Source organism: Macaca thibetana, chromosome 14 (assembly GCF_024542745.1).
Source record: "Macaca thibetana thibetana isolate TM-01 chromosome 14, ASM2454274v1, whole genome shotgun sequence".
In the NCBI taxonomy this organism is placed as follows: domain Eukaryota; kingdom Metazoa; phylum Chordata; class Mammalia; order Primates; family Cercopithecidae; genus Macaca; species Macaca thibetana.
Window position 1 is genome coordinate 78,837,123 of NC_065591.1, and position 16,720 is coordinate 78,853,842.

Here is a 16,720-nt window from a genome sequence, read left to right on the forward strand (position 1 = left end):
GGCTAATTTTTTGTATTTTCAGTAGAGACAGGGTTTCACCGTGTTAGCCAGGATGGTCTTGATCTCCTGACCTCGTGATCTGCCCTCCTTGGCCTCCCAAAGTACTGGGATTACAGGCATGAGCCACTTCGCCCAGCCTGTTGTCCCCTTTTATACACCAGAAACACACTTGGACTTAAGTGAGTTGCTAAAGATCACAAAACAAATAGGTTGCAAAACATGACTCAAACCTAGTTTTGACTGACCCAGACCCAATATCTTGACAGCCACATTGAGGCCAGAGAAGGTAGGGCTGAGAGTATTCTTGTTTATATGGTTATAAGCTTATAAAAGGAAAGCTTCTTAATATAATGATAGATTTAGTGTTTTTTTTTTTTTTTTTGAGACGGAGTCTCGCTCTGTCGCCCAGGCTGGAGTGCACTGGCCGGATCTCAGCTCACTGCAAGCTCCGCCTCCCGGGTTTACGCCATTCTCCTGCCTCAGCCTCCCGAGTAGCTGGGACTACAGGCGCCCGCCACCTCGCCCGGCTGTTTTTGTATTTTTTTTAGTAGAGACGGGGTTTCACCGTGTCAGCCAGGATGGTCTCGATCTCCTGACCTCGTGATCCGCCCGTCTCGGCCTCCCAAAGTGCTGGGATTACAGGCTTGAGCCACCGCGCCCGGCCAGATTTAGTTTTTTAATAATAAAAATCACACACACAAAATCACATAGGACTATTTTCCTCGAATTGCCATTCTGTTTCATGTCTGGAATCAAATAATAATGAATGATTCCAATTCTTTCAATATTAAAACTTTTCACTCAACCAGCTAGCTGATTAGTCATTAACACTTGCTGAGCATACACAGTACAGGATGGTAAACTTGAAGTGAAATTAAAACATCAGTCTCAACTTCCTGGACCCTCGAGGAAAAGCAGCTGGTAAAATAGAGAGGAAAAAAGACTTCTAGATCTACCTTGGTGTTTCTGACCAGTGCTGGGCAGAGCCCCGAAAGATTTTTAGGTTACAGTGGCCCTTCAGTGATTCAGATCCATCCTTTTTTCCCAATGGCATCTAGCCTCAGTCAGAAAGCTTTGCTGAGCCCAGTGCTCTGCAGATAGCCCTTCCCTTATGGCAAGTGCCTCTCTGGGGCCCTTGTTCTTCTTTCCCGCTAATAATTCTCAATGAGTACCATCCCAATCCATTTGGGAACCTCTAACCTAGGACCTCAAAGATAAAGAGTCAAAGCCTCTTTTCCTTTTCTTTTTTCAGGGTGGCTTCCTTGCAGAACTCCAGGGGTACCATCCACATTGTGCCCCTCAGAACATGTCCATCGCAATCTATTACAATATGCATGGTGTCCCCTGAAGTTGTGCAGCTTAGCACTCAGTCACCTACTTAACCCCAGCCTTCTATCCCAAGGGAATGGGAAAGAACAGATATTTCAAGACCAAGTCATCATATTATTCCTTCTTCCAAGGCAGTAGGTCTCTTGTAGTAATGTAATTCACTCAAGTGATTCTTGCAAAACAAAGATCTATTCAAATGTGATTTTCCAAAGCTGTTTTTTAAATAAAATGCATTTTCTGCTCCTCCAGGTGCCTCATTACACAAATAATAATAGCTATCATTTATTCAGCAGACATGGTACCAATGCTTTACATGCATTATCTCATCTCTGATGCAGAAGAATTTGAGTCTAATAGTGGAGCTAAAAAATGCAGAAATTATAGTACAAGGTGGAATGTGAAAAAGATCACATGAGTGAGGTAAGTGCAAAGCACCAGGGGAGCTCAGAGGAGGGGGGATTATTTCCAACCAGAGAAGCGGATACAGCCAACATTCAACAAATAATTATTGTGTGCCTGTTACATCTTTGTCTCAAGAATCTCACATTCCATTGAGAAAAGGACAAGGAAACAGATCATCTCAGTAGTGAGATGTCATTTGATGTCTGCAATCGAGCCATCAAGGGAGGCTCCTTGGAAGAGGCAGTACATGAACTATAGGCACTGAAGGTTTGGGGGACTTCTGAATAGACCAGGATGGGGATCCCTGATATCTCAAGGGTTGCACCTGGATCTCATTACACCAGCCCCATCCTCTAGAAGAGAGAGAGAGAAACAAGGAGTTGTTCTCCATTCATTTCTCCTCTGAGGTCTCAATTTTGAAGACTTTAATGGTAACCAGTCCTTCCCCCCTGTACAACTGGCTTTTCTCCACTGCAGATTGCACTGCACTTTGCTTAACTCCATTCAGTTTGTGACCTCTTCTCCAATTTACCAATTCTGATTCACATGCTCCATCTTTCTCCCACAGAGAAGAAACAGCCGGCTTTTGGACTTCCAAACCTCCTGGAAAAAAGCCAAGCTCCCATAAACTGCAGAATGATTGTGTGAATTAAAATGTTCACATGATATCAACCGTGCAGTTACTCCAAAGTTTATTTTGGAAAATATTACATTTGGAAAATGGGAAGCATTCCAGAGTATTCCCTTACCTTGAAATATCAGTAGACACAAGGGTATTTTGAGATCATTTCTTGGTCAAAAGTTAGCAAATAATCTGTACAATTAGACACATAAAATTGCCTTAAATAACATTAGTTAAGGACTCTGGGGCTTAAAAATTTCTATAGAGTATTTGTTGAGAAATTTGGGACAAAAGGCTATAATTTTAACTCACTGAAGCAAACTTTCAAAATGCCTTTGAGTTAACTCCCAGTTGACTTTTATTGCACATTTCACTTGCAATCATCAACGATTAGACCTTGGTCAGTTCCATGTTTCCCAAAATCTTACATGCTTCAAACTCTATCCCTCTGGCTATAAGAGGCAAAAGAGTTTAGAGTCCTAGAGAGAACTGTATCCAAACCCTAACAGCCCAGGCATCCAAGGGCCCAAGGGGCCTATACATTTCTCCCTTACTCTCCTCTTCCATCCTTTTCTTCTCAGCTTAGTTTTGCAGTGCTAAAGCCACAAGAGGAGAGGAAGGTCAGATGTCCCAGGGAGATCTTATTGATGCACCTCTTTCTCTAATGCAGCCCAGTTCCCAGTGCCTATGATATATTTGCAGTGGCTACCATACAAATTAGATTGGAGGGCCTTAAGAAAAAAGGCCTAGAATGATAAACAGGTTACAGTCCTTGTATATTTATTCTGGCTTTGAAATATGAAAAGGCCTGAAACTCAATATTGTCCATTATCTCATTTATGAAAAAGAAAACCCAGTGCGTGTGTGTGTGTGTGTGTGCGCAAATGCATAAAGAAAATGGTTACCTCTGGGAAAGAAAGGGTAATTAGACAAGAGTAAAGGTGGACTCTTAAATGTATATATATAGAGATAGATATATAAACAGACTTTTTTTTTTTTCTTTTTTTGAGACAGAGTCTTGCTCTGTCGCCAGGCTGGAGTGCAATGGTGCAATCTCAGCTCACTGCAACCCCTAACTCCCTGGTTTAAACAATTCTCCTGCCTCAGCCTCCTGAGTAGCTGGGATTACAGGCGTGTGCCACCATGCCCAGCTAATTTTGTATTTTTAGTAGAGATTCCATTTCACCATGTTAGTCAGGCTGGTCTCGAACTCCTGACCTCAGATGATCCGCCCACCTCAGCCTCCCAAAGTGCTGGGATTACAGGTGTGAGCCACCACACCCAGTGGTTAAGTTTCTTAAGCCCTCCAAGTCTCAATTTTCTCATCTATAAAATGATCTGTTATGAGAATGAGGGGTAAATGCTAATAACATAGGCAAACACCTAAAACAGTGTTTAATGCAATACAATGGTAATTATTATTGGTACTTTTATCATCATTATTGGTTCCTTCTATAATTGATAATTCTTCTTACTTTTTTTTTTTTTTTTTTTGAGATGGAGTCTCGCTCTGTCACACAGGCTGGAGTGCAGTGGAGCAAGCTTGGCTCACTGCAACCTCTGCCTTCCAGGTTCAAATGATTCTCTTGCCTCAGCCTGCCAAGTAGCTGGGACTAGAGGCATACAGCGCTATGTCTGTCTAATTTTTTGTAGTTTTAGTAGAGATGGGGTTTCACTATATTAGCCCGGCTGATCTCGAATTCCTGACCTCGGATGATTCACTTGCCTCGGCCTCTCAAGGTGCTAGGATTTCAGGTGTGAGCCATGGCAATTGGCCTCTTCTTACCTTTTCCTGTTGCTGTTTGTTTCCAAAACCCCTTCGAAATGCATTCTTTTCTTATGTTATCAATTCTCCTCAGCTTCTAATCATCAATCACTTTATGGTAAATATACAAAACATCTAAATAAAAATAATTTTTAAATTCAATTATACTTTCCCATTTTACAAGAAAAAAAAAGTGTTATACAGCATGTGTGCCTTCTGTGATTGGTACTGGGATAGAACCTGGATTTTGTCTTTACCTGGAATGCAAAGATGATCATTGAAATGCAGGCTCCAAGGAGCTCCTAGTCCAGTGGAAATGATAGAACACACTAAGAACGTATTCAGAGATATCTGAAACTGCCTTTCTTTCTCATTGGTGTGTGGGAGACTGTCATACTCCCTTAGTAAGTATGGCATTTAGGCAGGAAACTTAAATTGGAAGTAAAACCCCCCTGATTTCTGAGAGCAGTCAGATGGTAGCTCCTGCCTGCCTTCCCAGCTAATTGCCTCCCATTAAGATAGTGAGTGGGTACAGGACAGGGAAAGGAGACAAGTAACTAAAGATGAGCATGAGGAATTAGGGTCAGAGGATGCCAGGGAGTGAAGAAAAGGAAGCAGTGTAATTAAAAGAGGCAGTAGAGGGATGTTTGTTGGCAGAACTAAGCAGAATGACTGAGGGTCCAGGCTCTGGAATCAAAATGCTTAGTTTCGTATCCAACTCCTTTACCTATGAAGTCTTTGACCCTAGACAATCCTCTTGATCATGAGTATCTCTGTTTTCCTCATCTGTAAAATGGGGGTCATAAATTACTATCTTCATAGGATTGTTGTGAGAATTAAATGAGATAATACACATAGAACAGACAGAACCTGGGACACAGTAAATGCTTAATAAATATTGACCCACCTTATGTTGGTGGAAGATGTCTAGGGTGATGCTTGTTGTCTTGGGCATAGTTAGCCATGTAAGACAGCCCGCTGGGAGGACCTGTGTGACTCAGCCACATGTGGGACACAGACAACAAGCTGCCTTCATAGCTCTTTGCCTTCCACCTCCAAGAGAGGAGGAGAGTTGTTTGCCTTGCTTCTTGCTCTACCCATAGCAGCTAGAATAGTGTCACTCACTGTGCAGATACTTAGTACATACTTATTGAATTAGTGATACATGAATGCATACCTAGAAAGGGTTTAATGCCTTATTCATCGGGAAAACTGCTACTATTTTTTCGAGGCATAATTAAAATTCTTTGAACTCCTCTGGTCTACCCCTCCAGAACCCCCAAAAAGTTAGGCACTTCGGCCTCTGCCTTTATTTACTCATATATCTTTTGGTTTTATTGAGAGTCTTGCTCTGTTGCCCAGGCTGGAGTGCAGTGGCATGATCTCAGCTCACTGCAAGCTCCACCTACCGGTTCACACCATTCTCCTGCCTCAGCCTCCTGAGTAGCTGGGACTACAAGTGCCCGCCACCGCACCTGGCTAATTTTTTATATTTTTGGTAGAGATGGGTTTCACTGTGTTAGCCAGGATGGGCTCGATCTCCTGACCTTGTGATCTGCCTGCCTTGGCCTCCCAAAATGCTGGGATTACAGGCGTGAGCCACCTCACCCGGCCTATTCCTCATATATCTTGCATTATACTTTCATTTAATTTCCATGCATATTTTCCCTATTAGACAGGAGAAATCACAGAGGCACGAACTCTTTTAACCTTTGACACAAGAATGCCTTGCAAGGAACTAAACATAAGTTTGTCTCCTCTGCTTTTGGAGGCCTTGGGGCTTGAATTATTGAGACACAAAAGCTAATCACCTCTCAGGAGGTGATAGATAGGAATCCTGGAATTTGGAGTTTGGGATTCATGGCAAGCTTTCTAAATCCTATTGCCAAGGAAGGAGCTTTTGTGTCTAAAGGTCAACAGAAAACTGCTGCCAGGAGAGGTGGCCCTGGAGACCACCTAGATAGTCACTTTAGCTGAGGGCATGAAAGGGCCTTTTGTCTGTGAGAAGTATGAATATAGTGCTTTTGTATTTTTACAGTTGAAATGGAAAGTGGGCTGGCCTCTGGTATTGCAGTCTGTGAGGTGCTAATGCTTCAGCCAGTCAGAGTGAAGGTGGATTGGTGGTGGGGATTGAAGGGGAATGGTTTTATGTGATGCAAAGGACTGAGCACTAAATGCTGCAGACTGGGAGATCCAGCAAGGGACATTCTCTGTTGATCATGGCATCAAAAGAATGGAGTCTCTCATGAAGACACCTTCCATCAAAGTACAACGCTAGCTGATGCGGTAAACTGGATCAGCAGCAGTGTCTGACACTGAGCTGCTACAGGCCCTGGCTGACGGTGGAAGGCCAACTTTCAACAGCAACACTATGAGGCATGCAGGAATAGCAGTGGGTGCTTGAATATCAGGGCTTACCTTAACTTGAAGCAGAAGTCAAATGGACCTCCCAGTTGGAATGTGTACACCCTCCAGGGTTCTCAGAAGAGCTAGAAGAAGGGAAAGGGGTCCCAAAAAAGAGACAACAGATTCCACACAAACCTAACATGAGGGGACTCAAGTCATTTTTCATTTAAATAGGAAAATTGAATATGCTGTCATAATTCTACCTTGAATGTTGAGGAGCTGACACCAGCTACACGTCAGTGGATCGACTTTGGTTTCTACCATACTGCTTGGCACATGATGGGGTTCATTACATGATTAGAGTACTAACAAATGGATACATGGAATGTGACTATAAAATGTTCAATAAGATTTCCACAGATTTGATTAGGAACCCATTTCGGTTTTCTTTTATATTCTGCAAACCCATGTTAAACAGGTTACTAAGATACAAAAACTGTTTTATGGTGTGCTCCATATACATACACCCAGTCTACCTGGACGCACCAGACGGTGATTAAAGAGGAGGTCAGGTTTACCTTGTAATGTCCAAATTACTGTGGCTCAAACTTTCATCTCATCTAATGACAGAAAATCCTGTCTTTTATGAGGCCCCTCTCTGCAAGTAGGTCTTTGCGCCTCCCAGTCGGTCACATGTTCCACAAACCCATACTGCCCTAGCCATCCCTGTGGTGGCAGATTGCTCATCGTAGCTCCACCACTGTGACCCCTCATCTCCCACAACCCCAGGATTGATGCCACTGTAGCTATGCTGGTCTCAGGGAGAGAAAGGCTTTTCTTCCCTTTGCTAGATGATCCCAAAGGTGGACACAGACCCTTTAATTTCCCACAGCATGATGAAGACCAAACATTATTTTGCAGAATGTTTAAGGATATGAGAAAGGAATTATAAAACTGACAAACAAAAATGCCTACTAATTCTGAATGTTCTCAGAGTCCACAAGCCAGAGCATAGTCTGCCTTGGGCTCTTAGAGCGGCAGTCCCCAACTGTTTTAGTACCAGGGACCGGTTTTGAAGAAGACAATTTTTCCATGGATGGTGGTGGGAGAGGGTTTTGGGATGAAACTGTTCCACCTCAGATCATTAGGCATTAGATTCTCATAAGGGGCACGCAACCTAGATCCCTCTCATGCACAGTTCACAGTGGGGTTCAAGCTCCTGTGCTGCCGCTGATCTGACAGGTGCTGGAGCTCAGGTGGTAATGCTTGCTTGCCTGCCACTCACTTCCTGCTGTGCAGCCCAGTTCCTAACAGGCCGTGAATTGCTCCTGGTCCACAGCCCAGGGGTTGGGGACCCCTGTTTTGAGAGTGCCTCCCTGTTCTCAAACTTGGACCTTCTAGCGGTGTCTGTTTATCTTTTCCCTTCAGGGGCAACCTCCAGTGGGTTCGCTCTGCTAAAAGTCCAGGCCCCAATCTCCGAGAGCCCAGGAGAGGACCACATTTCTCCCTCTGTCCCTCTAGTCTCAGGCCTGCCTCCCCATCCTCTTTTCCTGTTTATTTCCTGTGGGTAAACTCCAGCCCTCCCCCATTGATGGGGTCAGGCCTCTCCCTAAGGTCTCTGTGATATCATCGTATAAAAGCAAAATATCCAATGGGGCATATTCTCCAAAATCTGCATTTGAATATTACTGTGTATGACAGAATAGCAGGCCAGTCTTTTAGCATTAAGCCAAGCCCAGTCCCATTATTTTTACAACATTTTATCCAGCATGAACTCAAAATCAGAACCACAGTTTCTCTGCAGTCCTAAAGTCTTCTCTCCCAATCTCCCATGAGAAGCTGTTTAAACAGGAAGCATGAGCATTTCTACTACAATAAACAATACCATACAGGCTGGGGTAGCCTACACCCGCACTTTAAAGGAAACATTTCCCCAAAGGCATAGTAAACTGCTGATATGTAGCTTTGCCCATAATAAAGATAATTTTTGCTATTACTATGCAGAAAAGTTTAGCTCTCTAAAGATACAGCTGTCAAACCCCCATTCCTGAAAAGGATCTGGCTTAATATAAGCATATCTAACCTGGTCCATTTAGATAATTATCCCCAAACCAAGGGTGAATCTGCCTCAAGATGAATGAAAGTTTCTACCTCCTGCAAAAACTACATGAAGATCTGAAATTACAACATTCAAGGCACCATCCCCACTCTAGCCTTCACAGATCTCAGGCCCATTTTTAGTTAAGGTTCTGGTTACAAGTATTATGTGACTGCCTACCCCCAGTGATCTCTGCTTTTCTTAAGGGTATCACTCACAAAAGGGAATCTAGCCCTAAAAAGAGAGCAGAAGGGAAACTGCTGCGTCTTTCCGGGCAACGCAGCCTTTCCCCTTTTCCACGACCACATAAATATGGAACTAATTTTGATTTATTTTTCTTGAAACTTAGATACCTGGCTTGTCAACAATAATTCAAAAATAATTTTATGAAGTTTTAAGAATTAGAGTTAGTCAAATAGTGAAATTGAGATTCTTTAGAGATTCAATTTCTGTAATCATAGGTCATACAGAACTAAATGAATTTGGAGGTGTGGATTCTAATGGGTTTAGGTTGTAGAGACTGTCAACTCAGACAAATGGAAATAAAAGGTGAACTTTCTCAATAAGTTTCTGAATAGACTTTAAGGTTTTATAATGAACAACAGCTGGCAAGTGCTTACGTGTCTCTTTCCATTTATTTTGGCCACTAGCCCAAACAATGAAAATAGATTTTTGCCAATCATAGACTTAAAAATCATCAATGGGGAATGCCATTTTAAATTTAAAAACACAAGTAGGTATGCAGTATACAGAAATGAGCCATAAAGAACTTTCTATTTTCTTGCCTTCAGTTCTAGTCATTCAAATGTTTATTGCCTACCATGTACCAGGCATTGTGCTAGGTCCTAAAGTAGAGAGCAAAACGAGTAAGTAAAGCTGCCATGTCCTTACCTCCTGGTCGGGGAATAGAGGTGAGTGGGGTGACAGAATACACTGTTAACTAAAATATTAAAATAAAAAACCTGTTCTCAGTTGATAACAGATGTGTGGACCATGTTCAGAAAAGACAACTAACTCTACCCAGAAGGCTTCACAGAGAAGTTGCATTTCAGTTGGATCCTGAAAGGTGAATAGAAGGTCACCAAAAGAAGGGGAGATAAATTAAGTATTTGTTTGTTGTTTATCTTTGTTACTAGACTGGCTATAAGTTCTGTGTGGGTAGGGACTGGATCTTGCTCAATGTTGCATTTTTGGTGCTTGAAAACACCTCAAGTGTTCTAAACTATCTGTTGACTAACTAACTGAACAGTATTTCAGGCAAAGCGAACCATATGCACAATAGCAAAATAAATAACAGAATGATTTTTCTAGGCTATGGCTTTTAATATCAACACTGCTAGCTCCTGGAGAGGAAAGAGGTGTATCATAAGATGGCTAAAAAGGGCGGGTGTTATAGAAGGAACCAGCAGATCTGCATTCTATTCCCATCCCTGTCATTAACTAACTACATGACTGAATAAATGCTTAGCTTGTACCACCTGTAGTTTTCTCACTTGTAAAATAGCTTTGGAAGAGTATATTATCTTAAGTATAGCAGGACGATCTGCAGACAAAACTCCTCAGACACCAAGTTAAAGAAGGAAGGGGTTTATTCGGCCGGGGGCATCGGCAAGACTCCTGTCTCAACAGCCGAGTCCCACAAGCGAGCAATTCCTGTCCCTTTTAAGGGCTCACAACTCTAAGGGGGTGCATGTGAGAGGGTCGTGATCGATTGAGCAAGCAGTGGGTACGTGACTGGGGGCTGCATGCACTGGTAATTAGATCGGAACAAAACAGGATAGGGATTTTTCACAGTGCTTTTCTATACAATGTCTGAAATCTATAGATAACATAACCGATTAGGTCAGGGGTCAATCTTTAACTACCAGGCCCAGGGTGTGGCACTGGGCTGTCTGCATGTGGATTTCATTTCTGCCTTTTAGTTTTTACTTTTTCTTTCTTTGGAGGCAGAAATTGGTCATAAGACAATATGAGGGGTGGTCTCCTCCCGTATAAGAAAAAAAATTAAAGAAAGATCAATAATATATGACTGCATTTTTCCCTCCTTTTTCTAAATGCAAAATTGATATATGCATCCCAGCTTTAAGATGGCCAACCACGTGCATACTGATCATCTCTTCCTTTCTCAACAAGACTGCGGCACTGACAAAAAAATTAATGAATGTTCAAAAACAGGGCAGAGATGTCCCTTGGATCAGAAGCTGTGAGTAGATAAGAAACCAGAGCAGTGAGCTGTGGCTCTCCCCACCTCAAAGCTGCTGTTGTTGGTCACGTATTGCCCTAACTGAGGGCCTTCTAGATTTCTATTACCTAACTAAAGAGATAAAAAGATAGAAAGATTGAAACAGAAAGAAAAGCTAAGAGATATGGAGGTTACAGGAATTTTACAATCAATCTAATGCAGGCATTTAAAAAATGTCTTTGTTCCAGGAATCTCTGTAGCAGTTTAGTGAAGACTATGGATACCTTCTCAGAATAATACCTTTAAATGCATAAAATAAAATACAGAGGAGAACAAGATGGCCGACTAGAAGCAGACAAGCGGAACAGCTCCCTTGACCACCACGGACACTTGAGGTAGCAGGGAGAGCTACTTAGAGAAGTGGTGGGGCAGCAAACCAGCTGATGTGGAGCCCAGAGGGTTTGGTGCCAGAGTATTTGTAGTGGAGCACAGCCAGGGACGGCCATCCCTCTAGGTTGACTTGCTCCTTTAAGAGACTTTAGCCCTAGGGAAGCTGTCAGACCTAACCTCTGCAGGGCAGTCTTGCACATCAGATGGGGCTGGTCCAACCTGAGCACTTCTTGGTTTGCTGGCCTTTCCTGGGGCCCCAGCATGGCCACACCTGCTTACAGGGCAGTCTCAGATGTCCTGGGGGCACACACCATGGCTTCTGCACCAGCAGACAGTGCCTGACCTGTGGAGAGCTCCAGTGATATGGCCCCTATGGCTACACACCAGCCTGCATGTTCCCTCCCTATAGTGCAGCCTCCCCCAAGCACACTGCAACTTCCCACATTGCTTTTCTGGCCCACATCTACACAGATGGGTTTTACTTGCCTTGCCTTGCCAGCATGTGGGAGTGCAGTCTGCCCTCCTTCCCCTCCCTGGCCACTGCTCCCTGCTCCCACCATTGGAGAGAGACCCTTGGCAGGTACAGAGCCAGAAAGCCCTGCCAGCGCCTTGCTCTTGCCCTAATACTGCACAGACAACACTGTGCAGGGGATCCTCAATGAAAGAAAGCTAAAAATCATGATAAAACAATGCAGCAGTTGACAGACAAAATAGCCATTATAGAGATGAACGTAACCTACCTGATAGAGCTGAAAAACACACTACAAGCTGCCACACTTTGGCCCCCACAGCACAGTGAACTCCAATCCTTGAGGATCCAGAGAGCAAAGTTGGGTCCCAATACAAGTCCCCCAGAGTTTGAGCACACAGTCCAGAAGTTGGGAGCTGAGTATTGGCCCCCTAAAATCTCCCAGAAATGAAGCCAGCCAGCTGAATGTACCTTATGCTATAATCAAACCCTCAAGGTCATCAAATAGAATAAAGAAAAAAAAAAAAAAATCCCATCTGAAGGTCAGCAGTCTCAGAGGTTGAAGGTAGATAAGCCCACAGTGATGAGTAAGAATCAGCACAATAATGCTGTAAACTCAAAAAGCCAGAGTGCCTTCTTTCCTCCAAATGACCACATCACCCTTCCAGCAAGGTTTTGGAACTGGAGTGAGGCTGAGATGGCCGAAATGAAAGAAGTAGAATTCAGAATATGGATAGGAACAAAGTTCATTGAGCTACAGAAGTATGTTGAAACCCAATGTAAGAAAACTAAAATTCATGATAAAACAATGCAGGAGCTGACAGACAAAATAGCCGGTATAGAGATGAATGTAACCTACCTGATAGAGCTGAAAAACACACTACAAGAATTTCATGGCTGGGCATGGTGGCTTATGCCTGTAATCCCAGCACTTTGGGAGGTTGAGGCAGGCAGATCATGAGGTCAGGAGATCAAGACCAGCCTGGCTAATATGGTGAAATCCCGTCTCAACTAAAAATACAAAAAAATTAGCCAGGCATGGTGGTGGGCGCCTGTAGTCCCAGCTACTCAGGAGGCTGAGGCAGGGGAATGGCATGAACCCAGGAGGCAGGGCTTGCAGTGAGCCGAGATCTTGCCACTGCACTCCAGCCTGGGTGACAGAGGGAGACTCCATCTCAAAAACAAACAAACAAACAAACAAAAAACAAAGAATTTCATAATGCAATCACAAGTTTTTTTTTTTTTTTTTTTTTTTTTGAGATGAAGTCTCGCACTGTCACCCAGGCTGGAGTACAGTGGCACAATCTTGGCTCACTGAAACCTCCACCTCCCAGGTTCAAGTAATTCTCCTGCCTCAGCCTCCTGGAGAGCTGGGATTATAGGTGCCCACCACCAATCCTGGCTAATTTTTGTATTTTTAGTAGAGACAGGGGTTTCACCATGTTGGTCAGGCTGGTCTCGAACTCCTGACCTCGTGATCCACCCGCCTCAGCCTCCCAAAGGACTTGGATTACAGGCATGAGCCACCACACCTGGCCAACATTCTTAAAAAAGAAGAAATTCCAACCCAGAATTTTATATCTGGCCAAAGTAAGCTTCATAAGCAAGGGAGAAATAAGATCCTTTTCAGACAAGCAGATGCCGAAGGAATTCATTACCACCAGACCTGCCTTACAAGAGCTTCTGAAGTAAGCACTAAATATGGGAAGGAAAGAGTTATCAGTCACTACCAAAACACACTGAAATACACAAACCAGTGACACCATAAAGCAACCACATAAACAAGTCTGCAAAGTAACCAGCCAACATCATGATGACATGATCAATCCACACATAGCAATACTAACCTTAAATGTAAATGGGCTAAATGCATCAATTAAAAGATACAGAGTGGTAAGTTGGATAAAGAACCAAGATCCATTGGTATGCTGTCTTCAAGAAACCCTTCTCACATGCAATGACACACCTAGGCTTAAAATGAAAGTGTGGAGAAAAACCTACCAAGCAAATGGAAAACAGAAAAAAGTAGGGGTTGCAGTCCTAGTTTCTGACAAACCAGATTTTAACCCAAGAAAGTTAACAAAAGACAAGGGCACTACATAATGGTAAAGAGTTCAATTTAACAAGAAAATCTAACTATCTAAATATACATGCACCTAACACAGGATCACCCAGATTAATAAAGCAAGTTCTTAGAGATCTTAAAAGAGACTTAGACTCCCACACAATAATAGTGGGAAATGTTAACACCCCACTGACAGTATTAGATCACCAAGACAGAAAATTAATAAAGATATTCAGGACCTTAACTGAGCACTGGATCAAATGAACCTGATAGATATCTACATAACTCTCTACCCCAAAACAATAGAATATGCAGCATTCTCATTGTCACATGGCACATACTCAAAAATCGATTATATAACTGGAAATAAAACACTCCTCAGCAAATGCTAAAGAACTGAAATCATAATAAACAATATTTTGGACCACAGAACGAACAATTAGAAATCAAGACTAAGAAATTCACTCAGCATTTTGTGAAGAGATGAAGACTGAGTTGTTGTGGCCTGTTGCTGCCAACCTCAAGCAGCAGTTGGCTGTCTCTACATAGAACCCAGGAGTAGGAGACTCATAATCGAACCTTTTCTCCTTCCCCATCCTGTTTTCAGCTTTATGAGAAATCTTATTATCAAACACAATGGCCAGCAATGTTACCAACAAGACAGATCTCTGCTCCATGAACTCCTGTGTGTTCTTTGGGAATCTCAACACTCTTGCAGTCAAGAAGTCTGATGTGGAAGCAATCTTTTCAAAGTATGGCAAAATTGTGGGTTCCTCGGTTCATAAGAACTTTGCCTTTGTTCAGTATGTTAATGAGAGATATGCCCAGGCTGCTGTAGCAGGAGAGAATGGCAGAATGATTGCTGGCCAGGTTTTTAGATATCCTGGCTGCAGAGCCAAAAGTGAACCTAGGAAAGCAGGTGTGAAATGATCTGTAGCAGAGATATATGGCTCCTCTTTTGATTTGGACTATGACTTTCAGTGGGATTATTATGACAGGACGTACAGTTACTGAGCACATGTTCCTCCTTTTTCTCCTATTGCTTGGGCTGTAGTACCATTGAAACACCACTGTGTATCAGGAAACACCTCAAGAAGGGGCAAAAGTGGCTGGGTGCAGTGGCTCACACCTGTAATCCCACCACTTTGGGAGGCCAAGGTGGGTGGATCATGAGATCAGGAGCTCGAGACCATCCTGACCAACATGGTGAAACCCCCATCTCTACTAAAAATACAAAAGTTAGCTAGGTGTGGTGGCGCATGCCTGTAATCCCAGCTACTCAGGAGGCTGAGGCAGGAGAATCACTTGAACCCAGGAGGCAGAGGTTGCAGTGAGCTGAGATCACACCACTGCACACTCCAGCCTGGGCAACAGAGTGAGACTCTGTCTCAAAAAAAGAAAAAAAAGAGAAAGAAGGGCCAAAAGTAGCTTCAATTCTAAGAGTGAATAGTGGGGATCTTCCAAGTCTGGAAAGTTGAAAGGAGATGGTCTTCAGGCCATTAAGAAGGAATTGAAACAGATAAAACAAAAGGTGGATTATCTCCTGGAAAAAATTGAAAAGGAACAGAGCAAACAAGCAGTAGAGATGAGGAATAAGGCAGAAGAGGAGCAGAGCCATCAGTTCCACGAAGAGAGATGAGACTAATGTGAAGATAGTTTCTGAGGGGGGTGCAGGTGACTCTCCTGAAAGGGGAACCTACTAGATGATGATGATATTGAAGATGGGGGATGACCAGCTGGAGTTGATCAAGGATGATGAAAAAGAGGCTGAGGAAGGAGAGGATGACAGAGACAGTGCCAATGGTGAGGATGATTCTTTTTTTTTTTTTGAGACGGAGTCTCGCTCTGTTGCCCAGGCTGGAGTGCAGTGGCGTGATCTCGGCTCACTGCAAGCTCCGCCTCCCAGGTTCACATCATTCTCCTGCCTCAGCCTCCCGAGTAGCTGGGACTACAGGCACCCGCCACCACGCCTGGCTAATTTTTTGTATTTTTAGTAGAGACAGGGTTTCACAGTGTAACCAGGATGGTCTCGATCTCCTGACCTCGTGATCTGCCCGCCTCGGCCTCCCAAAGTGCTGGGATTACAGGCGTGAGCCACCGCGCCTGGCAAGGATAATTCTTAAGCACATGGTGAGGTCTGGAAATCTTATCCCATTATTTACCTAGGTGCTTCTCTAAGATCAAAATTTTCACCAGATCCTCTCCCCTAGTATCTTCAGCACATGCTCACTGTTCTCCAAATCCTTGTACTCGTTCTGTTCATTAATTCTTATTGCCCTGCTCCTAGTCCCATTTTCAATTCCTATGATGCTCCTGGTAGTTTTATTAAGTCTTACCCTGTAATTTTTGCTTTTAATTTTGATACCTGTTTGTGACTTAACAATAAAAAGGATGTATGGGTTTTATCAACTGTCTCCAAAATAATCTCTTGTTATGCAGGGAGTACAGTTCTTTTTATTCATACATAAGTTCAATAAATGCTTCCCTAACTGTAAAAGCAATCTCAGGAGTTGAGTAGCTCCTGAAAGAAGCTTTGACTTAGAAGTATGTGTGTTATACCCCCACATAAGTGTGCTGTGTGGGGCAGTTCAACACAAATGTAACAATGTATTTCTTTGAATGAGAATTGGCATGTCAAATGCATCCTCCAGAAATACAGTGTTATTGTCTTATGATTTGTTTTCTAAAGTTGATACTGTAGATTATTTTTGTGAAAAACCTGATGTTTGGGACCTTTTTTCCTCAAAATAAATCCTTATTAAACCAGGAATTTTAGGGAAAAAAACTCAAAACCATAAAATTACATGGAAATTGAATAACCTGCACCTGAATGACTTTTGGGTGAATAATGAAATTAAAGCAGAAGTCAGGAAGTTCTTTCAAACTAATGAGAACAAAGATACAACATACCAGAATCTCTAGGACACACAGCTAAAGCAGTGTTAAGAGGGAAATTCATAGCACTATATGCCCACATCAAAAAGACAGATCTCAAGTTAACAACCTAATATCACAACTAAAAGAACTAGAGCACTAAGAGCAAACAAATCCC

General features: G+C 42.9%; 2 protein-coding genes and 1 pseudogene across 3 annotated transcripts in view; 2 read left to right on the top strand and 1 right to left on the bottom strand.

Moving 5' to 3' along the window:
• The window catches only part of ME3 (malic enzyme 3), a 1,085,505-nt gene that overhangs the window by 543,989 nt on the left and 524,796 nt on the right, over positions 1–16,720 (bottom strand). The gene's annotated exons all lie outside the window — the stretch shown is intronic.
• The window catches only part of TMEM135 (transmembrane protein 135), a 356,382-nt gene that overhangs the window by 56,273 nt on the left and 283,389 nt on the right, over positions 1–16,720 (top strand). The gene's annotated exons all lie outside the window — the stretch shown is intronic.
• Positions 12,994–15,482, top strand: LOC126936510 (heterogeneous nuclear ribonucleoproteins C1/C2-like; annotated as a pseudogene).